General features: G+C 36.2%; 1 protein-coding gene across 3 annotated transcripts in view; it reads right to left on the bottom strand.

Annotated features, from left to right (window-relative positions):
* Positions 1–15,470, bottom strand: part of SPOCK3 (SPARC (osteonectin), cwcv and kazal like domains proteoglycan 3) — a 563,457-nt gene that overhangs the window by 237,882 nt on the left and 310,105 nt on the right. The gene's annotated exons all lie outside the window — the stretch shown is intronic.

Here is a 15,470-nt window from a genome sequence, read left to right as displayed (position 1 = left end):
TAGATTTAGAGTTTTACATTTGCTGAAATAAATGTACTCAAAATGTTAAAAAATGGATAAATATGGAAAGATAGGCAAATGATATAATTATACGATAAAAGAAGAAAACATTTTAAAAACCATCAGCTTGGTGAAGCAAAAAATAATCTAATTACATTTATATCCAAAAAATTCACAACATTTTAAAACATCAATTTTTTAAAAAAACCTTTAAACATGTGAGTCTCACTGATGAAATTAAAAAAAACTGTAAAATTTTAAAATATGAGTGCATATAATACATTGGCATCCATAGAAATGTACAAAAATTGTAAGCATATAATCTGAGGACAGCACAGAATTCAGCACTCTCAAAATCTGATGATTGAAATTTTAATCGAAGAAACCTTTTGGAGGATAATTTAGTGGGAGTCATAAAAATAAAATGTGTTTTTCGTTTGACCAACTTGTCTCTTGAGTTTGGATATACATATATAAATTTGGTAGTCATGGGCAAAGAAACCAAGATGTCATTTCCTTTTAAGAAGTAAAATTGAAAAAGAAAAATGCAGATATCGATTGTTTTGATATGATTCAAGTTTTTGGCTCAAGTTTATTCCTGAGGCCAGAATCAAGTCTACTCTTTGAGTTCTGTGAGATATTCCTTAATGCTTATACAAGAAAATCTTCTCAAAACCTTTCAAAAGATAGTTTCTGGGACATTTTTTTTTCCTTGCAATTTGAGAATTAAAACAAACAAAAAACTTAAAAAGTCAGAAATATTATTTTAATTGTTAAACCCTAGAGGGTTTAACAATTGTTAAATAAGCCCTGGAAGAAGAACAATCGTTCAAAGTCATCTGCCTTCCAGCTCCTCTAGACCTGCGCATCTTCATCAGAGAAATGGGAGTCATTCTGATTCCTGTTCCAGATTTTTTGTGAGCATTACAGGAGTTCAGACATCATAGCGGTGCTTTCCTTCTGGAAGCGCTAGGAAAGAATTCGTCTCTTTATTTTCCAGCTCCTATAGGCTGCCTGCATTCCTTAGCTTGGGTTCCCCGCTGTTCCCCTTCCTTCTTCAAAGAATTAAGGTGATTTTTCTTACGTGGGATCACTCTGAAGCTGACTATTCTTCCTCCCTTCCCTCATTTAAGGACTCATGATTACTATGAGCCTACTCCAGTGATCCACACAATTTAACATATCATAAGGTCAGCTGATTAGCAACCTTGGTTCCCTCTGACCTGTAAGATATTCACAGGTTTGATGACATTGGATCTTTGTGAGGCCATTCTTCTGTCTACCACACTACTTTTAAGATACTTAGGTGTCCCCTCTGTGTGTAAAGATGTCACATGACTCTTATTATGTCACCCTGGGGATACTGGGGCTCAGGGATCTTGTACAAATGACACTTTTCTGACTACTGATATTGTGAGTGATAAACCATATCTGTCTTTAACCCAGTAGTGTTGTCTCTTCTCCCAGCATCGGTGAAAATTGTGGCAGGCTAACTTGGAAGCACTCAATTAGGGCAAACTTTCAGGCATTTCCTAGTTCTCATCAACACTTCTAAGTGTTATACTATAACTCTTTTTAGTGTTTGTGTCATGATATTAAGCGGCACTAGAGCATCTTTTATAGTTAACAAGGATGCCATTTGCAATGAGAAATATTTTAGGAAGGACAGATGTAGGAAAGGAAGGGAAAGAGAATGTGTTATAATGGAAACCTATGTTCTTTGAATTTGTATCTGAATGCTAGGATATTATCTTGAAGAACACTCCATGACACTTCAACATTAGAAAACTACTTACACCACCAAAGTCGCAACTTCCATAGACCCTACAATTTCTCAGGAACAGAGAAGCCTAAGTAGCTGCTGAAAAACAACTTATTCTATTTTTAAACAAAGAACAAATCATTTTCAAAATCCCACTATGGGAAATATCATGGTGATTCACCAGAGGAAACTTTATCGGTTTCTTTATAGAACTCTAATAATCCCAGGATAATCTTAAAATAAGAGGCGTCACCTCATTCAATCATAAGAACGTCAGCATGCAAGGACCATGGCATGGTCAGTTTAGAATTTTCTGTATGATATTTATCTTATTTAGATCCATCACTGAATAAACATCATTCCTTCTGTCATGCAGTCATTCATAGATAATATGGTCTAGATACAACAGTTTGCCTTCTCTTTGCTGCACTCCAAATTTCTCCAAGTATATGTCCTAGGAACCTGCATCATCCAATTGTAATTCCTGATTTTTTCCAAGCCTCATCTCTACTAATTCTGTCACTTGAAATGAGACCTCATAACTTTTTCCCTGATTGTAAAAATATTTGTCCTGAACTTTACTACCATTACTAAAATTAGTTAAGTAAGAGTATCTTTTTGATGTTTTTGACAATAGCAAAATATCCATGTGATTTGAAAAGAGAAATAGAAATGTGAGTGAACAATGGTTTATTTCATTTACTGTAATACGTGGAAATTGAGATATTAGCTTTACAGAAGGACACAGATGCTTCTTTTATACTCTTTACAATAAAGTAACATTATTTTCTATCAGTTAGAATTTTGTTCTTGAATCAGCATTGTTGATAATGAAATGTATTAAACAATTTAGTGTTAGCACCGTTAACACTAAGAGGATTTTTGAGGCCTTCATGCAGCCAAAAAGTCTAGATATTAAAATTCATTAACTTAAGCCCCAGGAGATGACACGGAATAGGCAAGATTCATGTAAAACTGACAATTTATCTATTTTTTTATTCAAATTAAAAAATAACTAAAATGTGCTATTAAATATTCTGCACACAAAATGTTGTTTACTTTCTTTTTATGCAAAGCCTTTGGCTAGCATTCTTTATTTTTCGATTGAAGGACGTGAATATGAATACAGTGTTTACATGATTTGCAACTTGTTTTTTATCCCAATGTCAGATTTTATTTTCTCCTTACATTCAAAAGCATAAATGAGAGACAAATAATTATTGTATCAGATATCATATATCATAAATCATTGAGTCAAACACCTTGATTAGTAATATGATTTAAAATATAAATTGAAAGTCTTACAATGATAGTCTCAGGATGCAAAGATTACACTCATATGTACTGTTCCTGTTTTCATAAAATCTGCACTTACTTTCACATAATAATTTGTCCACTATCTTGTACTTTTTTATACTCTACGTAAGATTATGTACTCTGAGAACAAACTTACTGCCTTGTGTTGTAAATATATATAAGGTAATCAATAAATTCTGATTGAATAAATGAATTAGGGATAAACAGTCCTGCATTTTAAAGATATTATTTTCAAAATAACTTAATTTTTTCTGAATAAACACTTCCTTTCTTCCTATCAGTATTCACTATTGCATATTTTCAGAGAGAGAAAAAAACTAAGTGGAACTAGGAACAAAGCTAAAGAACAGCAGATTAACCTATGTTTCCATGTGATTTAAAAGTATTTAGACATCAGATACTTTTACAGTATCCTCCTAAATCCCAACCATATCATTGTTGATTTATGTAAAATACTCTCTAGGTCCTTAGAAAAATTGGCACACAAAATACACACAAAATACTAATAATTTCAAACAATTAGGGCACATAGGATCTCAAGTAATGTCCTCATCATATATATTTATTCTATTCCATTATACAGTATACAGCAGGCTGAGTTTGACTCCCCAAATATTTCACATCTAAATACACATATGTAACTATATAGTTGATATTATACATAATATTTATATGAGGAGATGAAGGGAAGCCTTGCAAATATACTAGGCTTGCTAAAATATTCTAGCTCTAAAAGAGAACAGGACAGGTGAAAGAAAAATAGACAGTTTGAAAAATCAAATAACTAGAATTAAAGAAAGTTAACAAATTGGATCATTCTTCAATAAGGGAATAAATTTTATTTTTTTTACAATATTTTAAGGTGTCATAAGTAATAAATATATATTAACTAAAAATAATTTGCATGCTATTATTTTGTGACTCAATACCCACGAACGTGAAAAATTCTAAAGATGTAAAGACAAAAATGCCAATCTCTCTCATGATGGGGCTTTTCAGTGTTCTCAAGACTAACCTCTATGCATCTGGTGATGAAGTCATTCTGAGCTCTTAGGCTTTTTTGAAGAAGCTCTGAATGAGTTTTAACTGGACTCATGAATTATCTGTTTATCTGGAAAACTTTTTGGAAATAAAAAGGCAATTATTTATGCAAAGAACATGCTTTTTTATTATTAACTATTTGAAATGCCTGAAAACATATGCAGACTACTTAGAGTCAATGCTCTACCAATTCATGCAAAATGTTAGAATTGGGTAATAGTGCAATTCATTTGCCAACACTCAGCCTTTTGCTATTGTTATTGTTTTCATGGCTGTCTTTCTTTGTTTTTCTCTCTCTCCTTCTTTCCCTCACCCTGTCCTGTTCTCTCTGCCTTTAGAGTTTTTGTAGTGAAAGGTCTGCTGGCAATAATTCTATTGATATTATTTTTTTCTGAAAATGTCTTTGTTCTACCTTCAATTTTGAAAGTTAATTTTGCAGACTGGTGTTATTCTGTTATCGTCATGCCTCCACAGTTTCTGGTAACCACCTAGTCATTATTGATATCACTGTTCTCCTTTGTGGACTGTGTAATTTTTCTCCGGATATTCACTGGACTTCTTGGATCTATAACTTGTGTAGTTTATCAAATTTGAAAAAATGTTTGCCATTAATCAAACATTTTGCCTCTGAGTTTATTTTTTAAAGCTGCTTTAGATTCACATCAATATTGAGTAGTCAGTACAGAGGTTTCTCATATACTCACTGCCTCAGCAAATGCCTATCAACACCCCTATTATCGACATCCCCACTAGAGTGGCACATTTATCATAATCAGTGAATCTATATTGACACATCATAATGACACAAAGTCTATAGTTTACATTAAGGTTCACCCTTGGTATACATTACATGGGATTTGGATAAATGTATAATGGCATGCCTTCATCATTATAGGATCACAAAGAATAGTTTCAATTTTCTAAAATTCCTCCATGCTCCGTCTTTCCATTCCTTCCTTCCTTCAGCTCCTGGCAACCACTGATCTTGTTACTGACTCCGTAAGTTTTGCCTTTTCCAGAGTGTCATATAGTTGGAATCACATAGTATGTATGTAGCCTTTTCAAATTCGCTCCTTTGACTTGGTAATATGGATTTCAGTTTCCCCCATGTCTCTTCATAGCTAGATAGCTCATTTCTGTTTAGAGCTAATGAGTACTTCACTGTCTGATGGACCATCATTTATTCATCCATCCTGTCAGGGTTATTTTCTGTCTGGGGTTTCCTTGAAGTGACACATTTACTACATTCATTATTAAAAATGTATCATCCAAAAGACCAATTCTGAATAGCCATAGTTTTCCTTCAGTCATTATTTCATATAATATTGTTATTCTGTGACCAAAAAAAAAAAACTGGCCAGTTCTGTATGCAGGTAAATATTACAAGTACTTTCCCTTCAGACAACCATTTTACTCTATTTTGCAGCAGGATGTTTTCATGCATGCTTCTGATTTCTTTATACAGATAATTAAGCATACTAGAGGGTTAAGGCTAATAAAATCAATACATGTTACTACTTTGTCAAGGATATTCTGAAGTGAAACTGGTATTTCATACTGCAGTTTCTAAGCAGTGAAGAATAAAATGACTACTACCATTGTTCATTGCCACTGTCCTGAATTGTGCTAAGGTATTAGAAGGTTTATTCACCACTAAGGTATTAGAAGGTTTATTCACCGTGTTTTGGCAACATCACTGAAAATTTTAACAAGTGGAAAAAAATGCAAAAATGTAATAATAATAGTATTTTTAAAATTTGACCTTACTGACCCTCTAGAAGAGTCTTGGGGTTCCCAAGGAGTTTATAGATCACACTTTGATGATATTGTCATAGTTAAAAATTACATCTATTTTGCAAAGACTGACTCATTTAGAGTGTCATGAGTCCCACGGATTCCCAAGAGAGGTTTCCATGTTCTGAATCATTGAAACTCTCATACCTACCAGCATCATGCAAACTCTAGATATCCACTGAATTTGTAGCTCCCTAGGAGCTAAATTTGGTCCTAAACATGCATCTTATCTATTTGGTCAAAGATGTAATGCTACCCCATGTTGATTTATGAAGTACTTCCTTGAAGGAGTTAGTTCCCTAATTTTTATTAACCTTGTCTGCAAATTTGGCCACCTCAGCAGCCCTAAATTCTCAGCTGGGGAACAAGGGTTCATGTTCTGGGCTCTACCTATTTGCATAGTTGTCTGACACCCACCTAATGTGATTCTTTCTAACTCAAAGATTGAAGAAGTGTACAGCTTGGTATCCGGTGTCTGAAAATGTTTGCCTCATACATTTTGCCCATTTTTGTGGTGATTTTTGAAGGGAAGGTGATGTGGTTTGACTCTGTGTCCTCCAACCCAAATCTCATGTCAAATTATAATTCCCAATGTTGGGGAAGGGACATGGTGACTGGATCATGGGGACAGATTTCCCCTTTGCTACTCTCATGATAGTGAGTTTTCATAAGATCTGGATGTTTAAAAGTGGATAGCACTTTCTCCTTTGTTTTTCCTATTCTGTCACCATATGAAGACATGCTTGTTTTTCCTTCCCCCTTCCAATATGACTGTAAGTCTCCTGGGATCTCCCTAGTCAGTCCCCCTATATAGTTCATAGGACGGTGAGTCAACTAAACCTCTTTTCTTCACAAATTACCCAGTCTTGGGTAGTTCTTTAAAGCAGTGTGAGAACTAATTAATACAGAAAATTTATACCAGGTATGTGGTATTGCTATAAAGATACCTGAAAATGTGGAAGCAACTTTGGATCTGGGTAACAGGCAAAGGTTGGCACAGTCTGAGGGGCTCAGAAAAAGATAGAAAGTGAGGGAAAGTTTGGAACGTCTTAGAAACTTGGTGAATGGTTATGACCAAAATGCTGACAGTGACATGGACAGTGAAGTCTAGACTGAGGTGGTCTCAGATGAAGATGAGGGACTTATTGGGAACTAGAATAAAGGTCATTCTTGCTATGCATTAGCAAAGAGACTGATGGCATTGTGTGCCTGATCTAGAGCTCTGTGGAACTTTGAATTTTAGAGAGATGATTTATGGTAGCTGGTGGGAAAAATTTCTAAGCATAAACGTGTTCAAGAGTTAGCCGAGCTGCTTCCAAAGGTCTGTGCTCACTCACGTAAACAAAGAAATGACCTGAAACCAGCACTTACATTTAAAAGGAAAACAGAGCATAAAAGTTTGGAGAATTTGTAGCCTGACCATGTGGTAGAAAAGAAAAACTAATTTTTTGGGGGGCAAATCAAGGCTGCAGAAATTTGCATAATTAACTAAGTTGAATTTTAATAGCTGAGAAAATGGAGAAAATGCCTCCAGGGCACTTCAAAGACTTTTGTGGCAGCCCCCACCCCCCATCACAGGCCTGGAAGCCTAGGAGGAAAAAATGTTTTTGGGTGGGCAGGCCTAGAATCCTGCTGCTGTGTGCAGCCTCAGAGCATGATGCCCTACCTCCCAGCTGCTCCAGCTCCAGCTTTGACTAAACAGGCCAAGGTACAGCTTGAGCTGTTGCTTCAGTGGTTGTAAGGCACAAGCCTTGGTGGCTTTCATGTGGTACTTGGCATGCAGGTGCACAGAAGGCAAGAACTGAAGTTTGGGAGCCTCTGCAAAGATTTCAGAGAATATATGGAAAGGCTTGGATGTCAAGGCAGAGGTCTGTGGCAGGGACAGAACCCTTATGGAGAGCCTTTTCTAGGGCGGTACAGCAGGGAAATGTGAGACTGGAACTTTCACAGTGTCCCCACTGGGGCGATGCCTGGTGAAGCCATGAGAACTGGGCCCATCCTCCAGACTCCAAGTGGTAGATCCACTGACAGCTTGCACCATGCACCTAGAAAAGCTGCAAGCACTCAACATCAGCCTATGAAAAATCCAAGGGGGCTGTACCCTGCAGAGTCACAGGGGTGGAGCTGTCCAAGGCCATGACTGCTCACTGCTTGCATCAGGTTCTGAGACATAGAGTAAAGGAGATTATTTCAGAGCTTAAGGATTTAATGACTGCCCTGCTGTGTTTCAAACTTTCATGGGGCCGGTAGCCCCTTTCTTTTGACTGATTTGTCCTTTTTGGAATGGAAGTACTTACATAGTGCCTGTACCCCCATTGTATCTTGGAAGTAAATAACTTGTTTTCAACTTTTCAGGTTCATAGGCAGAAGGGACTTGCCTTATCTCAAAAGAGACTTTGGACTTGGACATTTGAGTTAGGGTTGGGAAATGAGTTAAGACTCTGGGGAACCATTAAAAAGGTATGCTTGTGTTCTGCAGTGAGAGAAGGACATAAGTTTTGGGAGGGGGCAGTCATAGAATGTACACTTTGGGTCTGTTTCCCCACCCAAGTCTCAGGTCAAATTGTAGCTCCAAATGTTGAGAGAGGAACCTGCTGGGAGGTGACTGGATCATGGAGATGAATTTTCCCCTTGCCATTCTTGTGGTAGTTAGTTCTCAAGAGACCTCATTGTTTAAATGTGTGTAGCACTTCCCCCTGCATTCTCTGTCTTCTGCTGCCATGTGAAGATGTGCTTGCTTCCCCTTTGCCCTTCTGCCATGACTAAGTTTTGTGAGGCTTCCCCAGCCATGCTTCCTGTACAGCCTGTGGAACCATGAGCCAATTAAACCTCTTTTCCTTATGTATTACCCAGTTTCAAGTAGTTATTTATAGCAGGGTGAGAACCGGTTAATATGGAAGGCTAGCCCAATACCAATCATTCCATCAAAGCCTTCTTATCAAGTAATTCAAAAATTGGACATAACTATAGCCATTGCCTATTATGTTTTCTGGCAGATTTCTAGGGAGTCTTATGAAACTATTATTGATTTTGATAAAAATGTATTATGTTTTATTGATTTTTCTGTGTCAATATACACACAAATAATTCTTTCAATAGTGACCATGAGAATTCAAAAGTATTTCAGCCTATCAAATGCAAACATTTTTCTTCAACTAATTATATCTCAAGGCTTAGAAACACACTCCTCTTTCTTATTGCCAAAATGCAATTATAAATAACTTTAATTATCAGAGGAAAAGTAACTATAGTCTGAGTAAGCTGATTCCCCACTTTATCATCTTGCCACATTCTGGTCTGAGGAGTTCATTGACCTTTTCCATCTACACATAGACATTTTCTGTTTTGTTCAGTTATTAGTTACACAGATCTTCACACCAGGTGGACTTTCACTAGCTCGTTACCTATAATATTCAGATTTGGGACTTTATTATGGATAGGCTACACTTCTTTGGAATTCCTTGTGAGTCCAACATCAATGAACCACCACTCTTATGTTTCTTGCCATACAGACAACTATAAATTCCAAAAACAAGATTTCAAAAACAGAGTGGCTGGGAGGAGTGGCTTGTGCCTATAATCCTGGCACTTTGGGAGGCTGAGGCAGGTGGATCACCTAAGGTTAGGAATGCAAGACCAGCCTGGACAACGTGGTGAAACCCCGTCTCTACTAAAAATACAAAAATTAGCCTGGTGAGGTTGCTTGTGCCTGTAATCCCACCTACTTAAGAGGCTGAGGCAGGAGAATCACTTGAACCTGGGAGGCAGAGGTTGTAGTCAGTCAAGATTGTGCCACTGCACTCCAGCCTGGGCAACAGAGTGAGATGCCATCTCAAAGAAAGCAAAACAAAACAAAAAACACAGAGTGATATAGGACTGCATTCCTTGTAGTATATCATGAAATTACAATTACAAAACCCCAAACCTCTGAAATATATCAACACCATTTGGTATAGTGTCAACTCAAACTACAGTCATATAACTTATTAAGTTTGATTTTTGTTATTTTTATTTTATAAGACAGAGAGTCTTGTTACATTGCCTGGGCTGGCCTCAAACACCTGGGCTCAAGGAATCCTTTCATCTCAGCCTTCTGAGTGGCTGGGATTATAGGCGCATACCACCATATCTGGGTTTAACTTTTTAAATTAGGAAAGACAAGTTGAAACCCATCATAAGAATAGGCATATATGTTTTCTGGCACCTAACTTCAATGCATAATTTACATACTTCAGAAGAAAGTTTTAGAGGTGTTTGTGAGATGTGATACAATGAAGGGTAAAAGGTTCATGAATTTTCTAACACATATTTGTACATAAAGTATCTCGAGGTTTTTTATTATGTAAGTAGTTTTACCATTTTGTGTTTTTAATTTGTCCCTCATGTTCGAATGCGTCAGATATATTTTTGTATTGTTTAACTCCATAAGAACAGAGCTTCTCTTTTTTTAAACTGCTTGACTGTTTTGGAAGGCAAACATGAACAAAGGGAAAAAAAAAAGTCTTTAACAGGATTTGAGGATTACCTGATATTTTGTACTTTCATGTATGTGTTTTTTAACATGATTCTATTTCTCCTAATTACTACTAAATATGGAGTCATGTTTCCCTTTTCACAAGAATGGAAGGGTATTTTTTGTCAATTAATAATAAAAGATAATTTAAAGTATTTAATAAAAATAATTTTCATCTTGATTTTCTGCCAATACCTTTTATTTGCCTAATATTAAGTACTAGATGTGAATCTAAAATAAGCTATAAATCAAAACATGAACTGTTTAAGGCTATAACTCCTTTAATCCAACTAATACTCCAATAATGCAGTAAAATAATGCATTCTATATGTGTATATTTTCCTGAAACATACTAGACATTAATAGTTTCAGCTTAGAACTAAACACGAATATTAGGGCAATTTTCACTAATGATAAATGGAAAATTAATCTGTGTGAGCTTACTACTACAGAAAACATACCAAAATATTAAGGGCCAGTATCTTTAAAATGAACACAACCAAGGCACGAGGTACAGTGTACTTTTGCTTTGCAAAAACACAAATGATTTCTGCTGACTCATAAGATGATACAAGAGAATTAGGACCAGATAGATACACAATAATTGTACTAATCCAAGTTATATAATGATAAACATTATACAGGAAGCAGTATTGTTCATTATTCCACTGCAAGCCACTACTATAAATTCAGCCTTTGTGGTGTCTCACTTCCTGTGCAAAACAAACATTGATAATACAACAAGCTGGAAATTCTTCCAAACTAGCAGACTGATAGCACAAATTACTCAGCAAAAGAAAAAGCCTTCAGCAGCTTCAGAAGTGCCTGCTACATAAGCATGATTAAGTGTTTCTGCACAAAACCACAAATCACAATAATGAATCAGATGAAAATCTTCAATAAGAAACTTAAACGCACCAGCTGGCCTTCATCACTCAGCAATGTTACCATGTAAAATGATGACATTCTGAATAGCCCTGTTGGCAGCCTCAGCAGACTGTCTCAAGTTAGCTCCCTGTTTTGACAAGCACATCAGAAAGAAAAACTGACAAATCAAAAGAACATCACCCACTTTTTCAAACTCTCAGAGGGGAGAAAGAGAAACAACAAAAACACTAATTTTCACACTGATAGCTCATAAGATGATTAAAACATGTTAGAACGAAAAAGTTCTATAATCTGATGTCAAACACTTCATAAACTAATGCATACTAAAATTGGCCTAGTTGTTAGTCAACATTGTTTTCAAGATGTTTATTTTAAAGCAAGCAAATGTAGTTATTTTTCTTAATTGTTAATCAGCTATGGGGTCAGTTACACTACAGTTTAGCAATATATTAAATGATATAAAATGATACAAAATATATAACAATAAGTAAACCACTACTAACAATATATAAAATAACTAAAGGTGTGACATGTTGAAAACTGAATCAAATTACACTAAATTTTCATCATACTAAAGTAATCCCGTAGTTTGGGTAAACTGCTGGAATAAAGAATGTCTTCGTTATTTTAAACTACAAACAATGGCTTAGGCATATTCAGATGTACATGTCGATACAGTTTGGCCCTGTGTCCCCACCCAAATCTCATCTTGAATTGTAATCTGAAATATAATCCCCAGATGTTGAGGAAGGGACTTGGTGGGAGCTGATGGGATCATGGGGGCAGTTTTTCCCATGCTGTCCTTGTGATGGTGAGTTCTCAGGAGATCTATTGCTTTAAAAGCATTTGGCAGTTTCTCCTGCCTTCTCTTTCTCTCCTGCTACCTTGTGAGAAAGATGCCTTCTTCCCTTCAACTTCTGCCATCATTATAAGTTTTCTGAGGCCTCCCAGCCATGTAAAGCTGATAGTCAATTAACCTCTTTCCTTTATAAATTACCTAGTCTCAAGTAGTATCTTTGCTGCAGTGTGAAAGTGAATTAATACATGTTATTATTTCCATGATGCAACAATATCCATATTATTAAGAAGCATCTCCAAAATATACTCAACACGAGAACAGTGCAAAGAACTTGTTAATGGGGGAGGGGTCACCTCTTAGCTAAATAGAAAGTACTGATTTTATTACAGGTTATTGCTGCTGAAACCAGATGAGGCTTACCAATTAAATTCTTCAATGTTATCAAATAACTTAGTAAGAAGAAATATAATTAGTATGAAATATAAGAACTGTAAGAAGAAAGAAATATAATTAGTATGCAATGTAAATGAAAAATATTTGTCTGCTATGCCTGCATTAAATTTCATGCAAAATAAATTTGCCTTAAATTCACTGCCACTAGACAAAGTGAGTGGTTTAATCACAAGTTGATTAATTGCTGCTGGAAAAGATGAATCCAAGATTGACAAAAGATAACTCCAATGGAAATGCAAGTTACTTTTAACTTTTTAAGGACAATAAAACAAATTTTACCAAGAAACATTACAATACAAGACTTTGGAATACATAAATATATGCATACGTTTTAACAAACTCTTTACTTAGGGAAATCAGTTGTCTATAGCTAAGATATGTATCTGATGAACAAATATTGCCTATTTATATATCTAAATCTGAGAGTTCCTTAAAATATGAAGCTACTACCTGAGAAATACTTATAGGTTAAGGAGTAAACTGAAAAATAACATGAGTGGCAAAATCCACCAGGTCATCTTCATGAGGTAAATTTGAAAAGTAACTTTTAAGATTCTCATGGAAGTCTAGCAATCCTTCAACAAAATTTTAAAATAGGTAAGATTACTGTGAAACTATTTACAATTTCAATTCTATTGTAAATAGAATATTATTTTTATATTATCATTCACAGTCAGGTATCCACCAATGTCTACCTTTTAGTTATGAAGGTTTTTATTAAGAATACCAAGATTGCGGAATTTGGAATTGGGGGCAGACACTGGAAGTTTCCAGATTTTAAAATCTATTAATATTAAAAGAACATAATAACACTTCAAATAATTTTCAAATACACACAGAATTCATTTACAGTGAAATCATCCATGACTATATGCATATTATGTTAATAATAATTGTAATGTGTTTGCAAATGACAGGACCACGGTCTTTTTTATGGCTGAATAGTACCCTCTTGCATATATGCAGCACATTTTCTTTCTCTGTTCATCTGTTCATGGACCCCAAAGTTACTTCCAAATTTTGGTTATTGTGACTAGTGCTGCAATAAACATAGGAGCACAGAGAGCTTTTCAATAGACTGATTTCCTTTCTTTTGGGTGTATATCTAGCATCTTGATCTTAGTATGTCCTGAAGTGAGGGTCTATTCAATCCCTACATACAGCACACTCCACCCACCACACACACACACACACACACACACACACACACACAAACCAATAAATTAACTAACCAAGAAAAATATCTGTTCCTACCAAATTCTTCCCATCTTACTTTTCATCCTTTGTGTTGCTCAGACCAAATTTTTGGAGGCATCATTGATTTCTCCTCTCCAACTTGTTATCAAACACTACTGGCTCTTCAGTGTATGTATTTCAAAAGCCCAATCCTTTTTTACCTCCTGCACTGCTATCATCCCAGTCTAAGCCATCATTATCTCCCACCTGAGTCACTACAATTGGTCTCCATGGTCCTACCCTGGCCAATTGCAGCCCAAAGTCAGCACAGCCCAAGAGCTTAGGCAGAGCTTACATTTAATGAGGGGTTTGAATTTTGTTGTTCCTGGAACTCTCACTCTTGCCTTCAACCTTCGCCCTTGATATTTCAATTTGAACCTAGATACCCACATGACTCAACCTCCCACTGTGTTTCTCTAGGTTCTTTCTTCCTCAATGCAGCCATCTCTGGCTACCCTAAGTAGACTAGCAATGCACTCTCCCTTCATCCTCCCAATACTCTCTATCCTCCTTCTTCATCTTTCTCCTTAAAATTATATTTCTGTACCTCCAAGAAAAGCACAATGCAAAGAATTGCTCAATAAATACCTAAGTACTGACTGCAACTGATCCTGTTATTTCTAGTTTCAAGAATTTAATCTACGGAGAGAGATCCAAGATGGCTGATCACTAGCAGCTCGGGATTGTAGCTCCCAGTGAAAGCGCAGAGAACGAGAGGACGCCACACTTCCAGATGAATTCTCGTTGCTCATGCACCAGGAGATTCCCAGTGGAGGAGCCCCACGGGTCGCCAGCACGACTCTTGTGACCAGCAAGGCGGTTTTGCCGGCACCTTGGAGCGTCGGTTCTTGGTGCAGAGTCAGAAAAGCACCATCAATCTTAACGCTGCTGTTTTAGTCAGTGTAGTGGGTTGCTCAGATTTCGGCACTGAGAATCAGTAAGTTGGACGTCCACTCAGAAACCCAACTTACAAAGACCGTAATTATAAAGATCACAGATGGATAAATCTATAATGAAGGGAAGAAAATAGCCAAAAAAGGCTGAGAATATCCAAGATCAGAACACCTCTCCCTCAGCAGGGGAGCACAGTTCCTCATCAGCAACGGAACAAGGCCTGATAGAGAACGAGTGTGTTCCAATTACAGATGCAGGCTTCAAAAGGTGGATAATAAGAAACTTCTGTGAATTAAAAGAACTTGTTCTAACCCAATCCAAAGAAACTAAGAACTTTGAGAAAATGTTTGATGAAATGTTAACAAGAATACATAATTTAGAGAGGAAAATAAGTGAATTGATGGAGATGAAAAACACAATACAAGAACTTTGTGAAGTATGCACAAGTTTTAACAGCCAAATTGATCAAGCAGAAGAAAGGCTATCAGAGGTAGAAGACCAACTTAATGAAATAACATGAGAAGACAAGATTAGAGAAAAAAGGATAAAAAGGAACGAGCAAAGTCTCCAAGAAATATCGGGCTATGTGAAAAGACCTAATCTACGTTTGATAGGCATACCTGAATGTGACGAAGATAATGAATCCAAGCTGGAAAATACGCTTCAGGATATTATTCAGGAAAATTTTCCCAACCTAGCAAGGCAGGACAATATTCAACTCCAGGAAATACAGAGGACACCACAAAGATATTCCTCAAGAAGAGCAACCCCAA

The sequence above is a fragment of the Saimiri boliviensis genome, chromosome 3 (assembly GCF_048565385.1).
Source record: "Saimiri boliviensis isolate mSaiBol1 chromosome 3, mSaiBol1.pri, whole genome shotgun sequence".
Lineage (NCBI taxonomy): Eukaryota > Metazoa > Chordata > Mammalia > Primates > Cebidae > Saimiri > Saimiri boliviensis.
This window is presented reverse-complemented; position numbering and strand designations above follow the sequence as displayed.